This window comes from Solea senegalensis, linkage group LG7, assembly GCF_019176455.1.
Source record: "Solea senegalensis isolate Sse05_10M linkage group LG7, IFAPA_SoseM_1, whole genome shotgun sequence".
NCBI lineage: Eukaryota > Metazoa > Chordata > Actinopteri > Pleuronectiformes > Soleidae > Solea > Solea senegalensis.
Genome location: NC_058027.1, coordinates 2,421,581 through 2,443,235, shown reverse-complemented (window position 1 = coordinate 2,443,235; position 21,655 = coordinate 2,421,581). Strand labels below are relative to the sequence as shown.

General features: G+C 43.3%; 1 protein-coding gene across 4 annotated transcripts in view; it reads right to left on the bottom strand.

The window, feature by feature from the left end:
• Positions 1-18,282, bottom strand: part of sox6 (SRY-box transcription factor 6) — a 123,669-nt gene extending 105,387 nt beyond the window's left edge. For all 4 annotated transcript variants that reach the window (XM_044029639.1, XM_044029640.1, XM_044029642.1 and 1 more), the window contains exon 1: positions 17,966-18,282. The gene's annotated coding sequence lies outside the window, so the exon portion shown is untranslated. The remainder of the gene's footprint in view (positions 1-17,965) is intronic.
• Between the last annotated feature and the right edge of the window lie 3,373 nt (positions 18,283-21,655).

Here is a 21,655-nt window from a genome sequence, read left to right as displayed (position 1 = left end):
GCTTCTCAAATGACAGCTAAACACAGACTATTTCACTGTTCTGAACTATGCTCCAGCTGCAACCACCCACTCCGCTATTCACACACAAACCATTAACTTATATTAGTAGGTATTGAGTCCTCGCAACAATCCCCGTGTGCTGGATAAACCACATGTTACACGGACGGTAATTCAATAAACCAGTCAAACATCTGACTATAGGCTTAATTCCTGTTGTGCCTAAATAAACGAGAGCTCTTATAATTACAGAGAGTAGACATTAACAAACCTTTGAATTCATAATCTGATGCTGATTGAGAACAATGAGGTAAATAATAGATGGGGGAGTGTATTTCTTATTCATTGGTTATTTAAGTTAATTATTTGTTTGATGGGGGGGAAAACAAAGGAATTCATAATTAGAAATAATGAGCAAACCCAAATGATATTATAATGAAGCAAACATGGTAATCCCTGTGGTGTAATAAGAGTCAGTGTCAACCAGACTATTGTAGCTGCATGTTGCAGCTCTTTTCCTGCTGTGAGTTGGCCCTGCAGGCAGGAAACATAAAACAGGCACTCCCCACTCCTAATTAGAGGAACGGGAACTTATTAAACACAATCGCAGTCAGCCCTAAATTCAAATTATTAGTTTCATTGCATTGTTATTAATAAATCGTCAACACACTTACACCAATATAATACGCATTAGCTCCACTTGAAATACACGTTAACAAAGACTGTAGTTCACTTGGGTTCATTTAACCCCGCTGAAAAAATACAGACCGACTGAGCCGACATCAAAGCAGCAGAGACACAGCGCTCACATCTACCTGTGGCATTTCTGTCAAAGAGTGGCCTTTTCTTTAGATTCAGCCAGTCATAGCTACAGCACACACACACACACACACACACACACACTCTCACTCTCAACACATGCAAAAATCGGTGACAAAATTCAACCTGTCACAAAAATGCACTGACGCAAGGCTGAGACTGATGCCATCATTTCCAACTCTGAATGTTGTCAGGGAATACGCATACACACACACACACACACACACACAGTGCACAAACAAACACACACACGCATGTTGTCATAGGTCACATTTTGGGGACTTAACATAAGCGTACATTCGTTTCCTGGAGATCTTCCCAAACCAAACGTCTGCCTGCCAAACCCTTGCCCTAACCTTTCCTCGCATGTCTTCACCTTAAAGGTCCACTGTGTGACATTTAGGAGGCAAAAAATAAGAGAATATTCAGATATGTTTGCACAGGTACATAATCGCTTTAAAATAAAATGACTTTGGTTTTCACAGCCGTGTACTTTATGTACTTTAGGCAAGGGCCTTGCTTGTCTGAGGCCACCATTTACGTGTTTTCCCGCTTTGAAGCAGAAGGTTACCACACAAATGAAAGGAGAATAACGTTATCCTTGCTGCAATGGGAGAGGGGGGGAGTGAACGGAGGAGTCATCTGCACTCACATCATTAGATGTCACTCATTCTTACACACTGGACCTTTAATATTCGGTGATATGAATGTATTTTGTCCCCAAACTCCAAAACACGCACGTAGTCTTTAGCTAAGGAAGAGAAACTGCTATGAAACAGCAGGCAACAGTATTGTGACATTCCAGATTTGAACAATGACAAAAATGAATGAAATATAATATAAAAGGAAACATTCACTGGTTCTAAACCCTCTTACAGTACACGTACGCGTGCTGGAGTTGAGTTGCCACTTGAGCTGAAGCTGAAAAAAAGCACTTTTTTTTACGACCACAACACTGAAAAGATTCACTTTCGAATCAAGTGAACCTTCAACTTCCCCCCGCGCGTTCGCGCACCGCGTGGCCTACACTTACTTTCGTCCTCCCCGACCGGAGCGCGGCGCTGTGTTCTCCAGCCGTCGTGTGACAATGGCTCAGTATCAATAGACAGCAGCGCAGAGCAGACCGACCGCAACATCGCTCTCCTGACCACACTCAGGTTTTATGTTGCATGTGTTTAACCCTCCATTGCATCTCTACTACTGAGCGTCTGCAGCAAATGATGCATCATGTACGTTTCACCTTTGCAGTCGTGCATCCTGTTTGGAGTTCGCTCAGATCTGCAACATGTTTAAAAAAAAATAAAAAATCCTCCCAATCCTCCTCTCCAAATCCTCACTTTCCTCCTGCGTCCCAACAAGCTAAAGTAGGAATTCTGCAGAGTTGGTTATTTTGACAATAGAGGTAATCTATGCCATCAGCAGACTGCTCCCTACCTGGATATAGTCTGTGGTTATCTGTGCAGAAGCAGCAAGCACACAGTCAGTCAGCCCGGCTGCGGACTGCTGCATGGGGGAGTTTGGGATGCAATGAGTTGAGGCTGTAACACTGGGCTCAGGGGAAATAGGGAAATGGGAGGAAGAGGAAGGTGGGGCGTGCAGGGGTGGAGGGCGAAAGCGTGAAGCGCTGAACATTCTGGCACAGAAATGTCTGACATAGTAATTGAACATGTGTGATTGTATGTTAAATATCCAGTTCCATCAAGTCAATCCTCTCAGCAGCAGCATCATCTGTGAAATATGAAACGACAGCCTCCGCACACTGAGTAATCACCATAGCTGGGGATGAGAGGACGTCGCCGGTTAGAAAACAGCTAGAGTTCAGGTAAACTGGAGTTCTTAGACGAGACTTGGACGTGGACCGCGAGTCGTCGCCACCACCTCGTAAATTGATTCGCTTCCTGCGCGCGTGATGAAGTTTGGACACCGGAAAACACAAACCGAAAAAAAGACGCCTGCGCGCGTGGGGATGTTGTTTTGCTCCTATGAGAGACATCATTGACTTATGTGGTGTTGAAAGCAGGTCAATCACGTGCACACAGCTGTTTCATGCTCCAGCACACCCTTAACTGTCACAGCCAGACAAATCTCTCTCTCTCTTTTTATCTTCACCCTCTGTCTCTCTGAAGCCGGCCAATCCTGTCGCTGAACCACAGCAGACGAGGCGCGCACAAAAGTGTCAGGGATGACTAATGTAAAGTCACTGCAGAGGGTAAAAACACCGGACGACAGTGTCTGACGCGAGGCTTTCAGGTGCCGTCATTTTCTCTTCCTCAAATATCACAAGAATAAAAGTGTGTTTGAGCAGCGGAGCTGAGGCGGAGCAAAGGGGAGGGAACCCAGCAAACACAATGTTTTTCTCCACGATGGACTCCTATTTTCAGAGACTGCTCAGACACAGAACGTTATACCTCTATAACAACGTTTTTATCAGCTTCGGCGTTAGTGAGAACGAAAGAATCGGGTGAATAAACTCGTTTCTGCTTCATCTGCTTCATTTTTGGCAGCAAATGCAAATTCCGGCGTCATTTCTGATGCAACACTAAGATGTGCACTCATCTTACCGCCATTAGCTAGCCTTACTTTGTACTATTTTGTATTTTCACCTACTTTTTACACGGGACTGAAGTAACGGTCAAAAATCCCAGTTATACTCACTGATTTTAGTATGAAAGAAGCTTTAGAATACAAACTATTTTTGACTTCTAAGTATATTCTCTCTCTCTCTCTCTTTCTTTCTTTCTTTCTTTCTTTCGGGGTTGGGGGTCTCGCCCTCTCTCCCAGGTAATGTGTTTATTTTCCTGAAACCATCCTCTAGTTTACGGCGCGGTGGCGTTTCTGCCCTCTTATCGCCTGGCCCTCGCGGGGCACTTTAGCCCTTCAAATCCTGTTTGCCATATACTCGTTTTAGAATCTGTGAAATGAGTGCTAGGGAAGCGTGGCCACAGTGTCTGCCTGTGTTGCTACTGGGCTCAAATGGGCTTGGTGCTTTTTTTTTTGTCCAGGGAGATGCATAAATGGAAGTTTTTAACACCTCAAAGGAGGCTGGGCCTTTGTGGAGCCACACTAGAGAAGGCTGTCAGTCTCCCGAGGAGGCAGACACACTCAGTGCAGCAGGACAAAGAGCTTAGAGGAGGACAATCAGCAGGGGCATCACTCTGCCGTGGGCACCAGCCACACACACACACACACACACACACACACACACACGTACACATCTACATTTGTGGCTGCACATAGACTTAAAATGGCGTATTTCATCTTTCTCAGACACATGCAAACACCATAATATGAAAAGAAGCATCTATAACCGCCATTATTAACGTCAGCTAATCGATGAACCGGTTGATGACGAGGTTTGAAACCGTTTTAAATTCAAACAGCGTAATATAAACACTGTGTTTACACCTGTTAAAGCTGCACAATACCAACTGTAAATAGATTCACGAGTGATTATGAAAACACGCTCGATAAAAATGACAAATATAACCAGCACAACAAACGGCGCCGTTTCCCCACTTATTGATTTCATCTCCACAAGTAATTTCCTCATTTCCATCCCAGTTTTCCTTATTGAAATAATTGTTGTTCTTTATTCGCCCGAGTACAAGCCAACAGCTGCTATTTACAATCAGCCCTTATGCTGTTTAGATGGCTACAATAAGCATTTAGATGCAAATATCTCTGCCTCGTACAAAGGACTTGCAACTTCTGTCAGGAGCAACATAATCAACCTGCAATTGTCTCCTGCCTCCGAGTGGTTTCCAGTGACAAGGCTTAAGCTCTGAGCATCTGTATTCAAATGATTCCCTATTTCAGGCGCAGTTTAGTGTGGATATTTTCCGACAGTACGCCACTGAAAATCAATCACATGGTGAATTAAACCAGAAAGGAAACAACTGATCCATAAATGATCAGGTTACAACAAGGCACTGGTGTCTGCAAATTATTCACTGAAAAGCAGAGATGCACTTTTTTATTTTTCGCATTACAGTCGCAGATTTGCACAGGCTCAGGTTGACAGATCATTATTTTAGTGGTGAGCGGCACACGGTGCAGGCAGACGGCTTTAACTTGAAGACCTGGAAACACTTGCTGTGTCACAGGGTAAAGAAAGTCTTGAATGGGCTGCAATTGTCTCTAAAAAGAAATAAAATCATATTTCACTCCACTTTAGCGTCATCTCACTGCACCCTGTCCAAAATCTGATGTCTGAAAAGGGATTTAACGTTTGCTCTTCACTCTCTAGAAACTGACAAAAGAGAACACACACACACACACACACACAGCTGACATCATGACTGAGATTTAAGGCACTGGTGTAAATCTGTTAGTGATGGGGGCCGTATGCTTCGCTTTGGCTCCACTTGGCCCCGTACAGCCATTTTAACAATTAACATTATAACCTCTGGGGTTTTTTTTTTCTTCTTTCTTTTTATTTACAGTTGCAGAGGTCATTTGTCTCCCCACCCCCTCAATTAATAGCAGCATATGTAAATGACTCCATTTAGGGGGAGGGAAAATGATCAGTTTGAGAATATTTCTGCCTTCTTAATCTTCTAAAGAGGGAAATGATTTAGAAGGAGGACACAAATCTCCAGTGGCATGGCAGGAACTGTGGGGCACTTTCCTCTCTCCCCCCCCCACCTCTATTCTTCCTCTCTCGTCTCACTCATGTCTCCCTCCCACCCCATCCCTAGTTCTCTCTCCTCCTCTCTTACCCCCGTAGGGTTGCAGGGACCACGGCTAAGGCACAAGAAGCTGAGAGCAGGGCTCGAGTTGCCTTGTCCCCTCAGAGGAAACAAATGTAGTGTTTGAGCCACTGATCACTGGCATAATTGAGTTTAACACTCCTTTTCTGGATTAAAAAAAAGAGCCCTGGAAATGTAAGGTCAAATTACCTCTGCAGTCAGGCAATAAATAAGTCAAACAAGGTAAGAGGTTCCTGCCAGTATATGTTAGTGGCAAATTTAATTAGCGGGAAAACAGGAGGCTCTTTATCAGACACTCTTCCATTCTGTGCAGCACGGAACAAAAGCAGAGTTCAACTCCCAGCTCTACAGCAAAGGAATGGATCTGTGAGGTTAAATTACAGATATGAAGTCACATTTCTGCACCAAAACGTCCAAAACAGCAGTACTAATATATGACTTCTGTGCTTACAATAGAACAAAACATGTGCCACAGTCTTTAAATCCATAGAAATATGCATTTCTGCACCCTGAGTGAGGAAATATTCAGTGCCGCTAGTTAGCCAGTGCGTTGTCTTATGTATTAAGCGCTTACAGACGTTTCCATGCTCCCACTTTGCATCAAACTCTGTGTTTTTGTTATCTTTACGATTGAAAGACCCCTAGTGGCAGACGTTACACACTGCATGTTTAATTAATCTCATCCCTGGAAGTCATGTTTGACTTCAAAAACTTGAAGTTTGAATAACAGTCTTGTCCATTAGTCTGTTTACTTTTTTCCCATTAGCCACCATATCCTACACAGGCCCATTGTCCATTGATCGCAGCACAAGGAAAGGAAATAGGCATAAAGTAAGGCTGAAGTCTTTAATGGAGGCGCAGAAGGTGGCCGCTCGAGAAAGGCACAGAACAAGGGAAAGAGAGAGAGAGAGAGAAAACACTGCTCTACACCCAACGGGCTACAATGTGGCCTTTGTGACATAATGCACTGTGCACAGCAGATTGTGGAAAATAATCCAAATTTTACTGGCTCGCATATCCAGAAATAACAACTGACATCACAACATGTACCATATACGCCATGTGTCTGGGTGCATTTTACATTTAGTGCAGAATGAGGGTGGGGGGGGGCAAAACATTGTCGAGCAGTTATTATATTCCCATCATGCCCCGCGAGCCCATTACAGCATGGCAAAAAGCAGCGGTGAGAGTGAGAGACTCGCAGCGGGCGGAGGCTACAGGGAGAGAGCGCGGCGCAAAACCTACAGCACACTGTTAACTGCTGGAGAAAGACGGAGTTCAAACAAACACTTTGCACCTACAGATTATGTGTATTTAAATCCTGGCAGTCATTAAGCTTTCGTGTTTTTTCACTCTTCCAGTGTCGAGTTTGCTCCTGTGCGCTACCATTTAGAAAAAAGAGCTAAAAAAAAAGGAATAATTATGAAGAGAGTGCAGCTGAACAGCAGGAGAAAGAGGCGACAGACAATAGGAACATGAGGTTAGTGTTCGCTGTATTTAAAGCACAACAGGTGGGGTCACATGAAAAGATCGCCGTGTTTTTTGATTTGTATTTTTTGATTTTTGATTTTTTTTTTTTCCCCACTTGTCCGACACATGCTTCTCATTATTCTCCAAGAAAAACTGACATTGCTCCAAGGCAAAGAGAGCGGGCCCTCCATGGCTACTACCACTCACCACAAACTAGTTTTCAAGTATATCTTACATTACATATGAGTATACATTGTGAAGCTGAGTATGCTTTGAACATTCCCCGGGGACTCAATGAAAATGTAAATAGATTAAATTGCATGTCCAAATATGCAATAAGTGCTGCAAGGTAAGTATGATCGATGTAATAAAGGGAGAAAAAACACTTTTGAGTTTTTCTTTTCCCGTCTTTTTCTTTTCTCCGCTTGTAACAGATGTCGAGTTGGAGTGAACGAGCCAAGCTGACTTTTAAATAAAACTAGCCGACTGGTTCCGCCAGGCTTTACAAATATAATTTAAAATGTTGAAATACTGAATAAAACATATAAATAAATGTGCTGAAATATGTGACTGAAAAAAAATAAAATCCAAAGCTGAACCGTTTCAATTTTAAATGGAAAAAAAAAAAAAAAACTCTTTTCGAGAACAGCCTTTGACCAAGTGTGTGTGTGTGTGTGTGTGTGTGTGTGTGTGGGCACATGACATGTCACGTGTGTGTGTGTGTGTGTGGACATACAGTATGTGTCTGTATATTCTGGCGCCCCACAACAGAGCCCCACACGCGGTTTCGGGGTCTGACAGTAAAATGTTGAAAATGGGGGTAAAAAATATTACCCTTCTTTCTCTTGAATAGCCCAGAGATAAGCACCCTTCAGCAATGAAGCCGGTGGAGTTTAAGCTTATTATGAATACCTCTCAGAGCGCAGAAGCATGTACTGTAGAAATCAAAGGGAGTAATAGGCAGGTAAGCCAGTGTCATTTTAAGGAGGAAGTCAGTTGTGAAATTGTAAAATCGCAAAGGCCCCGCTGACAATCTCCAGCCTTCAGAACACTCCCATAAATGATTTCTAATGGCAGTGGCTATCACATAGCTGGAAAAGTTTGAAGTTTGTGAGGGGGAAAAGAAGAAGAAGAAGAAGAAAAAAATCCAATGCTAATCTCTCTATTGATGGAGACAAATAACAATAATAACAATAATAAGAGCATTTATCACTGTGATTAAACAGCACACGCTCCGAGGATCATAAGAGTGTGTGACTCTGCCCTAAGCTTCCCAAAGTAGACGCTGCATGGCTCTGCACAACATTCCTCATGGTTTTCATGTTCAATTGGCTGTGAAACAAAAAGAAAGAAAAAGAAAGAAGGATAGAAAGCGAGAGAGAAACGAGCTCCAAACTGAGTTTGTCTTGATTTTTACAGTAATGATGTTACGGCCGATCATATTTCTGAACTTCGGCGAGGAGCGAGTCCACATAAAAACATGGACTGTGGGGTCGCGCGAGCGTTCCAAGTGCATTCTTGTGTCTAATAGCTTAAGTTGTGAAGCCGCACTCCCGAGATCTGCTTTAAGGATGATATAACACGACTGCGCCGACACACACACACACACACACACACACACACAGGTTCTCCGCAGCTATCCTTTAAATGACTCGACACTGACTTCCATTCACTCGGACAGACGAACCCCAAGCCTTATCCGTCCCTAACCGAACCACGATTCAAATCTTAGCTCTAAACTTAACCAGTTTTTTTTTCCCGAAATGAGGTTCTGCTTCATTAGGACCAGGTTTTGGTTCTCCATGAGGACTACTGGTCCTGACAAGGTTGGTCTTTATGCCAGGAAAAAAGGTCCTAAAGAGGCAACAAATACAAGTATCCACACACACACACACAGGCTAATACGTACTGTGCTTTTCTCCTCTGAATATTCATCCATGTTTCCACATCATCTGCAGGTCGCCTAATCACAGTCACTTCCCCTTTAATCACAGGGCTCTAATTAGGTCCTAATAAACCATTTTGCCATCCTCTTGGAGCGCCTCTGTGTCACTCACACATCAAACCATGAAATACTGTATTAAGGGGCTGTCAACCTCAAAGGAGCGCTCCTCCAGCAGCGGTGATACAGATACTGCAGACACACCCTCTTACACTAATTGAAATTATCGAAAGCTCCGCTTACATGTGACACTTGGCCATGTCTGAAACCATGGACTGAAGTGCTGCAGTCAAAAAGCATGACGGCTGTGCCAGCACTGAGGCTCTACTGGTTTCTCTGATGTTGGGTAATTGTTTAAACCTGAGTGGATATGGCACAGGGCCTCGTGCTGCCTGTTCTGCCAAGAGAAGAGGAGGAGGAGGAGGAGGAGGAGGAAAAGAAAATGTTCTTGCTCGCACTTTTCTCCTCACTTTCTTCTGTTCTAATTCAGTCCAGCATGGGCTCGGAGGAAAGCCTCAACGACTCCATGTTCATCTTGGAGGAGCAGTGTTGGGGACGATGATCACTGACCACAAGTTGATAATGATGACTGTTTAATTAGAAGCCTTTCTTTGGCCTGGCCGCAACCCAAACTCCTCCACCCTGCAGATGGTAACCAATAAATTTAGCTTTGCAGAGGATGAGGAGGAACATTTTACCCTCAGCCCCGCCCCTAACCGAGGACATGAAGCCTTTCTCTGTGCTGACACAAAAACGCCACCGTCGCTCTCCTGCAAGCTCCTGAGCAATCACCTCGCCCTCTGAATTAGCATTAGCGTTTCATTTCATATTTGTGAGGGAAACGTACGCTTCGCCGTCATTTTAGTTGTTGATTTTTCAATCTATACGTCGAACATTTAACGTCAATGTTTGTTCTCAAACTGCACTGAAATATAATTACAATTTCTTTTCAGGGTTGTTGTTTTTTGGGCAACTCAAAGCACTTGGTTAAAGTAAGGGAAAGTCTGTGGTCGTGCTAAGTACATTATGGTTTAAGTTGGGGAACTAAAACACTTTGTTAAGTTTAGGGGAGAAAAAAAAATGAAAATAAACCTCCACACCTCCCGTCTCTGCTGGCACTTAATTGTGAATTTCCTGACAGATATTAAGACGCATTACGTCCGTATTAAGTCGGTGTTTTAATCCGAAACTGCAGCCAGTGCATTTGTACGTTGTGATTTTGCGATGTCGGAAATCCACATATCCACCACGAGCGCACACGTGAACGAGATGCTTAAGAGCGAGTTATGAAGTCATGTGTATATCTGTGTGTGTGTGTGTGTGCAGTCTGCAAGGTCATTAATTGTGGTCGCATACAATTCCACTCGAAAGCCAAAGATTCGTCCTTTTTTCTTCAATCTAAATATGTTTGCTCTTCCATACTCGTCCCACAATGTGTTTCCACTCTGCTAAGCAAAGTTTTTGTAGATCTACACGGACTCGACTGACAAGTGGAAAAAAGAAAAGAGAAAAAAGAACTGCTTCTCAAACTCCTCCCATCTCTGTAGAGTCCTCTCCCACCTCCTGTCAATCATCCTCCGTCAGAACAGGCCTCTCCTAGAGGTTCCTACACCGTACTGCCAGTGTGTGTGTGTGTGTGTGTGTTGTATGTGGGCGGGTGGCGTGTGCCAGAGTGGCTATCCCCTCAGATTGTCAAAGAGGCTCATGGGAAATTTACTGCATTGGCCAAACCGCAGGCTTTCTCTATCATTTCAGCAGATTTCTCTTTTTTTAGTCCCATTCAAGAAAGTGATTATCGCAGTCAGTTCTTTCTCCTTTGGCTCCGTCCTTCATGCTGTGAGTCCAGCTTTCTGGGTTTTCCTCACTCTGGTCGCACTTTGCTCATACGTGTGCAGCTCGGCCAGTCGAGCGACTTCTCTGGTGCAATTAAAGATGTTTCCACTGACTTTTTGAAGTATGTTTATTAATTCACCGATTCTCAAAAAAACGAGTAAGTGGCTGGTAAATGAAATGACTTTCTTTACTCGTTGGTCTTAGTTGAAAGTTAATTGTATTTCTTGCCAACATTAGTGCCTTTGCTGTGGTTATGGTCGTATTATGGAGCGAGTAGACAGCGTAATGGATAAAGTCATTCCTGAAGTCACTATATGGGGAATGATGCCATTTTGGAAACAAATGAAAAGCAAGTGTCAGCGATTATTTACACACGACCGCTCTGTACAAAAAAGCTTTTTTTCCCTCCACCTTGAGAGTAGTGAAAATTTCCCTTGTAAAAAAAACTCCCCCGGCACACGGTTGTTTTCTTGGACTCGAGGGGACCGAGTGTGAGCTGCACAACGTCTGAGGCGACGCGAACCTCTGCGTCGCCCGTGTCATCCTCGGTCTTTGAAAGTCGCTCTCAGCTCATCTTCTCACCGACAGGGTGAAAGAGAGGATAACAAAGCCAGACGCGGAGTGACAGAGAGGCAGAAACCAAGAGAAAGCCTGTGGTCGGGTCTGTTGAAGCCATTTTCTCATAATGCACATTAAGGGCAAAGCCCTGTAACACGTCCAAGTGGGTGTAAAGAGGAATTATTGAGAAAGGAAACAAAAGACCTGGGTAAGAAGAGATGCTATGGTTAACTTCATCAGAACATTTAGCCACAAGAGCCTTTCCATCATTTCCCCCACCCTCACTCTTTGTCACTTTGATTTATTTTTGGCATCCAGCGTTAGCGTTTTCCACAGGAAAAACTGTCGGGAATCTAAATTTCTGGCACACTGTGTCCTTTCTTTTCCAAAACTTCCTCTCCTGTTTTTCGATGTCACAGCAGCTGCTACGTGACGCAGACCGCCGATCGCTGCTTGTTTCCATCCGGCGGCGACTGACACGCTCAAAGCCGGCGCTGCGAGGTTTGTCCATGAGTGTGTTCCCGATTTAAGTCACAAAGTCAATTCGGTGACGGTGCACCCGTTACGAAGAAAAACCGCGCACACTCGAGAGTGCGTTGCCAGTCTGTGTGCCAGCAGAACAGCTCCCAGCCTCCTAACTGTTGAGCTGCGCAGTAACGCGGCCAGGTTGGCAGGCTCAGCCGTAGCCGTGCGGCACATTTTACATTTCATGTCGGATCAAGCTGGCAAACACCGGGCCGGCTGTCGACCTCCACCAACTGGATGATGTCTAATTGAGGAGACCTGCGTTACTTTGGATACAAGGATAATCGACGCCTCCTCAGAGCAACAACAAAACTGGATAAATAAATGCATGAGTCGCCGAGGTTTAGTGACTCCCGCGCCATTAGGGGTCATTCAAATGCAATAAGCGCTCCGTGCCATTGCGGCGCTGTTTCCTCCTCCTTTTTAAAAGAGCGTGCATTCTTTTTTTAAAGGTCCTCTTTTACGTCACATTTACACGAAGACGCTGAGTGTCACAGCAGCGCGCGCTGATGTTTTCAGAGGATCCTTTGACACTTTCCTCCATGGCAGCAGCTTGCCCGTGGGGATGGTTCTGATGTGAGGCACAATGTCAGGGATCACAAGGAAGAGGCTTGTTGTGATGCTTTTGTGTGTGTGTGTGTGCAGCACAAAAGGCCACATTACACTAATCTCTTTTCCCTTGTTCATTCATAAGACACAATCTTGTGTCTTCAGAGCTTCTCCAATTCTAGTCGGGCAGAAATCACATGAGGCTTCTTTTATTCTTGCCATATAATCCCAGCATAATGCAGCAAGGTCATACATAAACCGTGTCGGTATCCAGTGTTGCAAGATTGATACATGAGGATTAATTCTTTCAAACCAAAATAAACATCCAGTGGAAGCTTTAATGGAGTCCAAGTGGGGGAAAAAATAAGAATTATCTTGGCCAACTAAGTTAAGTTCTCGCCCTCGTGTTTGTCTGTTTTTTGAGCGACGTAACTCAAAAAGTAAGTGACAGATTTTGATTAAATGTTTTGGGCATGTAGGTTACGGTCCACCGAAGAAATTATTTAATTTTGATGGTGATCCGGGAAAGGAAAACTGAGCAGTGTTGGCGGCGATTTCTCTAGTTAATATATGAGTTTCTCCAACAAAATGGTTGCCAGAAGAAAAGAGAGAAAAAAAAAAGTAAGAAAACAAACTTGTGTTTTCTTTTTCCTTTTTTTTTTTTTGTTCATGTAAAAAATGGCTTTGGCTTCTATTTCCAAACGCCTGCAAAAGGAACATGAAGCGACACGAGTGTTTGTTTAAAAATTCAGTTTCAAACACCTGCACTCTCTGCACACAGCCTGACATTCTCAGCCTTGGTCCATATGCTTTGCATGTGTGTGTGTGTGTGTGTGTGTGTGTGTGTGCGCGCGCAGGGACTCCAGAATCCACCACATTTTAATTACTGCCCGGCTGCACTGTGTGCCTCTTTGATATGGTAATAAAGGCAACCGTCTTGACACAGCCACTGTACAAATCTTCATTTGATTCATAAAAAACAATGAGCTCGGCTAATTCCTGCACCTGATTACAGTCCCAGACCTGTGTCGCAAACACGTGGACACTGAGGCCATTCCAATTAATTTTACATATTAATGTGTGTTATAAAAAAAAAAAAAATCAACACGGGCTGCTTAGCATAACATAGACTGTAGCACTGAAGTCAAAGTTAATTATGCTATGGACTAAAAAAAAGGAAAAGTCCAATTATTTTGATGAAAACATATTTGGTGGGAGAGTGAATGATATAGATCAAATGGGGCCACTTAGGTTACTTGTGCAATTATGCAGTTCCTGTGAAGATACACATATTTAGAATGTTTTTTCTTCTTCGTGTGTAATCCTTTAATGTTTGCAATACTGTTCACTTACAGCAGATCGAGTAAAAAAAGAAAAACAGCTCCTGCCCTTCGCCGATGTTCTGTAAGTGCTGCAACGCGGGAAAGGGCTGCGTTTGGTTCTGATGAAATCTCGCACGTGTTCGCGTTAGATGTGCGCGTGTTAAGAGCGAGACGTCAGCTCCAAAACAAGTCTCTCCATCAGAGCGTTTTGGAGCAGCTGGTGCATCACTTTGTTGTTCGATTTCAGACGGAGATGTCGGAGGTGATGCCACCGCTGTCTGCTCTTGATGACTCAGCTGACCACTGATTTCATCCACATGTCTCGCCTGTGAGCAGTGACAACGGTGCAGGCTCGGCGTCCTCGTGCGCGAGCGGAGCTCCGTTACTTTGCCTTCTTTTACGCCGCGACTCACTCTGGCGTCAGAAATCCCTCTCTCGTGTTCAGAGGTGGGCGACTTCTCCGTCCGTGCACTGTGTCGCGCTGCTGTGACAGGAAATAGGCGCACTCTTCACCGACTGCAACTACAAATGCAACAAAAACAACCCTCACGTGGCAAATTTCCAATTAGTTTTGATCATTGTTGGAATATTCTACCGCAAATTAGATAACACTTAGAAAGACAGATGTCACAACATGTGCTGCCACATTTATTATCTCCTGCCGTCCTCCACCCTTCTGCTGCTCCCCCTCCTCTACCTTTACCAGGCCTGCTGTTGTTTACCTCCTCTCGTCTTGTTTATCGTCGAGTCTCACAGACACCGTGCCCTCCAACACGGAGACTACAACCTGTGCACGCCACAGCATCACACCCCCACCCCGCCCCACCTCGCTCCATCACTCCCCCGCCTCCCCCCCTGCCCACATCCCAGCAGCGTCCTGTCAGTAGCAACAAAATAGCTGCCTTTCTGCAAGAAAACACAGTGTTCAGTGGGCTGTGTGGACACATAATGCAACGTGTAAAGTCTCAAATCGTGTCTCACACACACACACACACACACACACACACACATATTTTTGGGGGGGGGTTTATTTGACGTTTTCAATCAAAATGTTTATCAAACGTTGAAGCCTTTCTCGCGACAAATCTAGGTGTCACTCACACTCTCACACACACACACACACACACAGTGTGAGTGGTCACAGTAAGTGCTTCAGCCTCGACAACTTTGTGTTGAATAATATCACACGTTCTTTTTTTATACTGATTTGAAAATGACAATAAATCACCATCATATGAGGATTAAAAAAAAAACAACACACTTTATCTCCTCTAACTGTGAAATGGGCTTATCATGAGTGAGCTGGCACTGGTTGTAATATCATTTAAGAGTAATGTCATTCCCTGCAAGGCAACACACACACACACACACACACACACACACTGGGTTAGAATGAAAAAATTGCAGCACAAGAGTGAGGCTGTAAAATGCAAACTGCATCAATGTGTCAGTCAAATTAATAAAAAAAAAAATATTGGCACATGTGAGGAGATGATTAAATTCAAATAGCAGCATCAGTCCAAAGCAATAATCAATAATCACTGTGCACATTTATGGAAACATGTTCAAACAGCATGAAATAAAGCACATTTCAGCCTCTCTGTCTCTTTTTTCCTCCTCTTTTTTCCTTCATCCCTCTAATTGCTGGCACAAGAGCTCAGTCTAAACAAATCCTACCTGTGGATGATGGGGACAGTTAAAAGTGGAGCTACCAATAAATTCACGTCTGTGGCAGCGCAGTCTAAACAAGTGCTCTCATTTGTTCATTCTGCCTCTTCTTCCGCTCAGTAAATCAGCGTCGCCGCAGCTGCACTCAGTTATAAATGAGGAAAAGCAGCAAAGTTGCTCTTTAACACGAGAGACATTGAACTTGGACGGAGTGTGTTTGGACAAGGGAGTGAGCAGAGTGGCTGCTGCCTTCAAGCCTAAATCAAAGTCCCATTATTATTATTATTATTATTATTATTGTTATTATTATTATTTTAAACTTAATAAAACGTTATATGCGGAGGAAAAAAAGCGAGATCATCCACCCGCAGAATAAAGTCCTTGAAAAATAGAGAACACGCGCAAGGCCAGCGAGTAAACAGGATAAATATGATCTCATCATCCCAGCAGCTTAGAACAAAAACACACACACACACACACACAAACCTGTTTCACCTTTTATCTTTGAATTCATCTGCAATTACGGCGAAATAAAAGCGCATAAATGACCCGCAGGCATCGCCTTGCTCACATTTATACCAACTTATGAAGTTGTTCTGTTTATTTAACAATTGCAAAGCAAGGTGATTAATTAAGATGTGCGCAGGAGGAGAGAGAAAAAAGAAATCAGTTGGAGGTGTTAAATAGGAGCCAAGTGCGGTTTGTTTGCATCAAAGGGCTGAAACGCCGCTTTTCACTCTCTCCTCTCCTCTTTTCTCTCTCCCTGTGTCTCTCGCTCTTTGCTGAGCGACACGCTGAGACAAACTCTTATAGAGACACAGTCCAGTCTCCCTGTATAGCAATCAGGACAATGTGCTGAATGGGCAGTCTAATTATAAATGTGCCATTTAGGCTTTGGTCTCCAGATCCGTCTTACCTTATGAGGAGACCTGCGGTCACATTTACACCGAGAGCAAGAAGAAGGAGGAGAAGAAGGAGGAGAAGGAGGAGAAGAAGGAGAAAAACTTCGCCTCAACTCAAACAACACATTTGTCTTCTCCTTCTTCTTCTTTTTCTCTCTGCAATATTTTTTGAAGGCGTTTCAAAGAAATAACAATTAAGCCAATGTGTGTGTTTATGGCCCTGTGTTTAATAATTACACATTAGCACAGACGTCTTTTTAAGAGTTTACAGTGTTGACATTCACGGCTGGTTAAAGTGTTATCGCAGTTTTACGAGCCTCGTTTATTGGGACTTTTCTTTTTTCTTTTTTTTTAGAAAAGTGATCAAATAAGCGTCCGCACCAACATCATCCTGATTTTATTTTATTTTAAAAAAGTAATTGAAATTAATGATCAATAATTATTATGTGATTTTTTTCAGCAGTTGAAAAATAAGTAGAGTTTTTTAAAAAAAAAAAAATCTAATATGTATTTTAAGGCCTGGTGATTTTTCAGTTGAATTAACGTTGATAAAAAGTGAATAGAATCATCGTTATGAATCATATTTGCACTTTTCACACACACACACACGGACAACTCCTGCGTGTGTGTGTGTGTGTGTGTTCACACACCCGCAGCGTCGAGCTTCTGAGTTTTTCTGCTTAAATGGAGAACTGTCTGTCCAAGGGCATCTCTCCTCTAAAAATGTTTTTAATTTAATTTATGGCCTGTGCATTCTTTAAAGGTCAATTCCCCTGACCCTCTCTTCTCCCACCGAGAAAGTTAAGGAAGAGCGAATTCCCAGGCTGCACCAGGGCCAAACTCTGTCTCTCTGACAGGAGAAAAGAAGAAGAAGAAGAAGAAGAAGAAGAAGAGAATGAAAAGGAACAGAGAGGAAATCTACAGAAGACAGAGGGAGTGTGAGGAGACGAGTGAAAGAACTTGTCCAGCTCTCATGAAGGGACAGGGAAAACCGACCGGGACGCGCGCAGTGAGGACAGAAGTGAAAGTGTCTCCAGCAGCAGATTCAAGTCAACATGAAGCTGTGTCACACTTTAAAACATGCCACAGCTGTTCAAGTGTTAAATCAGTGACAAAAACAACAACAACAACAACAACAGGAGTGCGTCTCGCGCTTTACTCCGCTCCGTTACCGCGCGCCCGCGCGCATAAACCAACACAACAACAACAACAACAACAAACAAACACACAAAAACATCATCTCAAACCTGGAAACGCTGCTTCGGGACGCGTCGACGTTGACTTGTGATAAACTTGGAGGTTTAAACGTCGCCGCGGCTTCGCTGCTTCTGCGGTGGGTCCGTGCGTCCGCGAGCGTTGACGCTCAACTCTGCTCTCACCGCCGCTTCTGCCGCTGCCGCTGCTGCGCGTGTTCTGGTGGAAGCGACGCACCAGATAATCGCAATAAGTAAGTTTTGACGCTCACGCTCTGCTACAACCCGCGTGGACCCGAGTGTGTCCGCGCAAGACATCCACATCCACTTTTTCTTTTTGCGGCTGTGTGAGCGCGTGCGTTCCGCTCGCACTTCACTGACAGCGGGTGCGACTTTTTTTTTCCTCCGGGGGGAACCGAGCAATAAAAGAGGAAAGGAGGAAAATGTTAAACAGAGAGGAAGCAGTTGTGTTGTTTACCTTAGTGATCGAGCCGTGGAGTGGAGTGGATAAACTGTGCGTCCTTTTCCTCGTGCGCGAACGAAACTCGACTCAGCGCTGAGGCTTTTTTTTATTTTTTCTTCTTCTTCTTCTTCTTCTTCTTCTTCTTCTTCTTCTGCTGTTGACTGAAAACTTAAAAGTCTACACTCACACGCGGCGGCGGCTGCGTGGGGATCCCGTGTCTGTACTCTGAGTGAAGTTGAGCTGTCCACAAACTACAAGTGGCTTTTGTTGTTCGCCAATACCTGCTCTCTCTCTCTGTCTCTCTGTTTCTCTCTCTCTCGCTGTCTCTCTCTCTCTGTCTGTCTCTCACGGGCACAGGAGAAGACGGTGGTGGAGGTGCTGTCAATCTTGGCAATCAATGCGCGCGGCCATGTCGCGAGTATTCAAAGCATTTCCCGTCGTGCAACATCAGAAAGTGAGTGGCCGGGGCATTGATCTGAGGAAGGCAAAAGAGGCAGGACTCCCCTCCTCTCCTCTCCAGACAAGAGATGCAAGAGAGAGAGAGAGAGAGAGAGAGAGAGAGAGAGAGAGAGAGGATGTGTGGTGAAATTAAAAGTGCAGTGAGAGAGGATGGTCGTTCCATTGGCCGCAGTTTGCTCACTTTAATAAACGTATATTTAAAATGATCATCACTTAAAGTTGACAGCGACTCCTTTCTCTTGCTCCTTAAGATTATCCACTTCCACTCTGCTGACACTTACGCGTTAAACGTATAGATTTATAATGAATGTGACGCTGACCTTGTTCCGGCTGCAGAGGGAAAGTTGTTGCAAGAGGAAAGAAAAAAAAAATGGATGTGAGAGAACGAGAGCAGGTGAGAGGAAGAGTGGAGGTTTGTTATAGAATTTCCATAAAAGCAATCAGCACCTTAAACACATCATTGTTGTGTTCTATGTCACAGAAGAAACAATAACTTTGATTTAAACACATCTGCAGCTTCTCCTTCAACGTTATTTGCACATTTAATGAAGTGGAAGTCGCATCGCGTTCCTTTCATTTAAAGGAAAAATACGATTGTCATAAATTAGATGCGTAAAAGATACGTTGATAGCAGCATATTATACATTATTCGCGTCACGCCAAGCGTTTAATTATGACTTTACAGTTTCCACACTGCATTATTGTGAGCTAATTAAATTACCGCATTTAAAGAACATGCCAGAAATAATAATAATCATAAAAAAAAAGACTCATCTTTGTGGCGAGAGTCATTTCAGCAGGGACGCAATTTTAATTAAATGATTTAAAAGGAATGAAATAAAATAAAAATGTAATTATTGTGTGATTAATTATTTTTGGGTAGTGGCGCGAGAGGGAATTTTAACGTTTACAATTTTAACCTTTGCAAACACACACACACACACACACACGTATTTCCATTTGTTCATTTATCTGTGAGTGTGTGAAGAATATTCATGTTTTTGTTTTAACACACACACACACACACACACACACACACACAGTTAATAATATAAGGTTGAATCCGTTATTTTCAAGCAGATCATAGAAAATCAACCTGACATTGGACAACAAAAAAATCTAATCAGTCGCCAGAAACAGACGCTATTAAAAGAAATGAGCATAAATACGGTTTTAAATGATCAGCTGAGTTTAGAGGAGGCACACACACACACACACACACACACACACACACAATAATTATTTAAAAACAATCAGAAAAGGAACGAAAACAGCTGATGGAATAAAAAGAAAGTTGTGATGAACAACAAAACCAACACATGATTACAGCACTGATCCTCACTAAACATGACACATGCATATATATATGTATAGCTATATGTGTGTATATATATATATACAACAGTGTGTGTGTGTGTGTGTGTGTGTGTAACAGCAGACTATCATGTGTCACATCACAGAAGAGAAAGAGGAAAGTTACTTACAATGAGCTTAGACAGCAGGAGGAAATTCTGATTGTTAACTGCAGAGTCACATAGAGCTGAAAGAGGAGGGGAGAGGTACAGAGAGAGAGGGGGAGAGAGTGGGAGAGAGAGGGAGAGGGAGAGAGAGAGAGGTGGCTTCAGCTCAGACTCCAGGAGCATCGCAATGTTCAGCCTTGCGTCCATTTCAGACGCAGCAGCAGTTTGTTTCCCCTTAGGTGGAAGTTTTAAGGAGGAAATAAGAGAAAAGAAAGATCTTACCTTTATAAAAATGAACTTTTCTTCCTGTTTTCTTCACTCGTGTGAAAACCACTCTTCTCTAACTTCTTCTTCTTCTTCAGAAGATGAGTGAGTGACATAAGTGACCTCTGAACTCACACATGTCGTAAACTGTGACAGTGTGTGTGAGTGTGTTCCTGAGCCACGCAGGATGACGATGATGATGATGATGATGAAGTGTCTGCTGTGAGTGAAGGAGCGGACTTTTCCTCTCGCCACCCGCACTCCACTGTGTGTTTGACGTGTCTGATGCGCCACCTTTTGGACACAGAGGGAACAACACCTGCCAGTGTCATCTCTGTCCCGCAAAGACCAGATTATCTCTCTGCTGCTGCTGCTGCTGCTGCTGCTGTGGAGACAGAATCAGATGATCTGAGGTGAACTTTATGTCGCTTAAGGCATATTGAGGAATTATAATCCTTAAATTCCTGCTGCTTTCTAAATAATCCCTTTTATTAATTGTTGATTTCCAGCTAAAGCTCAGACGTTCATGACGAAGAGGAAAAGACAGTCCAAGTTGTTTTTAATTTTTTTTTTGTTTGGTTTTTTTTGGGGGCTGTTGTGCTGGGGTGGGGGTGGGGGTGGGGGTATAAGTATGAGGCACACATTTGCATATACCCTGTGAGTCTTTGATGCATCTTGAAATCCAAGTCTGGCCCATAAATATTTGAAAAGGAGACGGCATGAAAATCAACATTTTTGTTACATTAAATTAACATGTGTTCTTCTCCTGTTCTGCATGGTTAATTAGAGGACGACGCCATTCAGTCAGAGTGACTGAGTGGGGTGATGTGTGTGTGTGTGTGGGGTGTCTTGATTACAGTGTGCAGTCAGAGCAGTTTTCAAAGGTGTGCAGCTGATTCATGCTCAGCACGAACAGTGATTACTGTTCTCGACGTGGATTCATAATTATCTGCTTTACCAAAGAAGAAGAATATGTATGTATAAAAAAAAAAGGGACTTTAACACATGCCAGGACCGTCTATGGTCTAAGGTATGTTTTTGTTAACATGCAGAGTATAAAGTTATATAAAATTATACATTTCATTATCACTTTTATATATGTGATAATATAGAATAGAGCCAGTATTTAAAAGAGAAGATTTTCACGGTTTGAAAACACGAGGATGGACTTTGCTTGACATCCTCATACGTAAAGAAACCATTTGTTGTGAATTGAATTTAAATAGAGTTTATTTGTCTATACGATAATTTAAATAAAGGAAGTTTGTGGAAAATATTCAGTTAATAACATTGTATTTGATATTACATATGCAGTTTTACATATTAAGAGTATATGTTATGGTATTTACAGATTTTCCCATAATGCTATGCAGCCGTAGAGCAGTAATCGTTGCACGTCAGTGTTGTGAAGTTGCTTCGTTTTCATAGAAGTTAGCAGAGAAGCTACTGTATATATGTGTTTCCCACACATGTCAGTCAGTAAAGTTCAGTTAAAGACCTGTCTCACCACTTTGGACGTAGC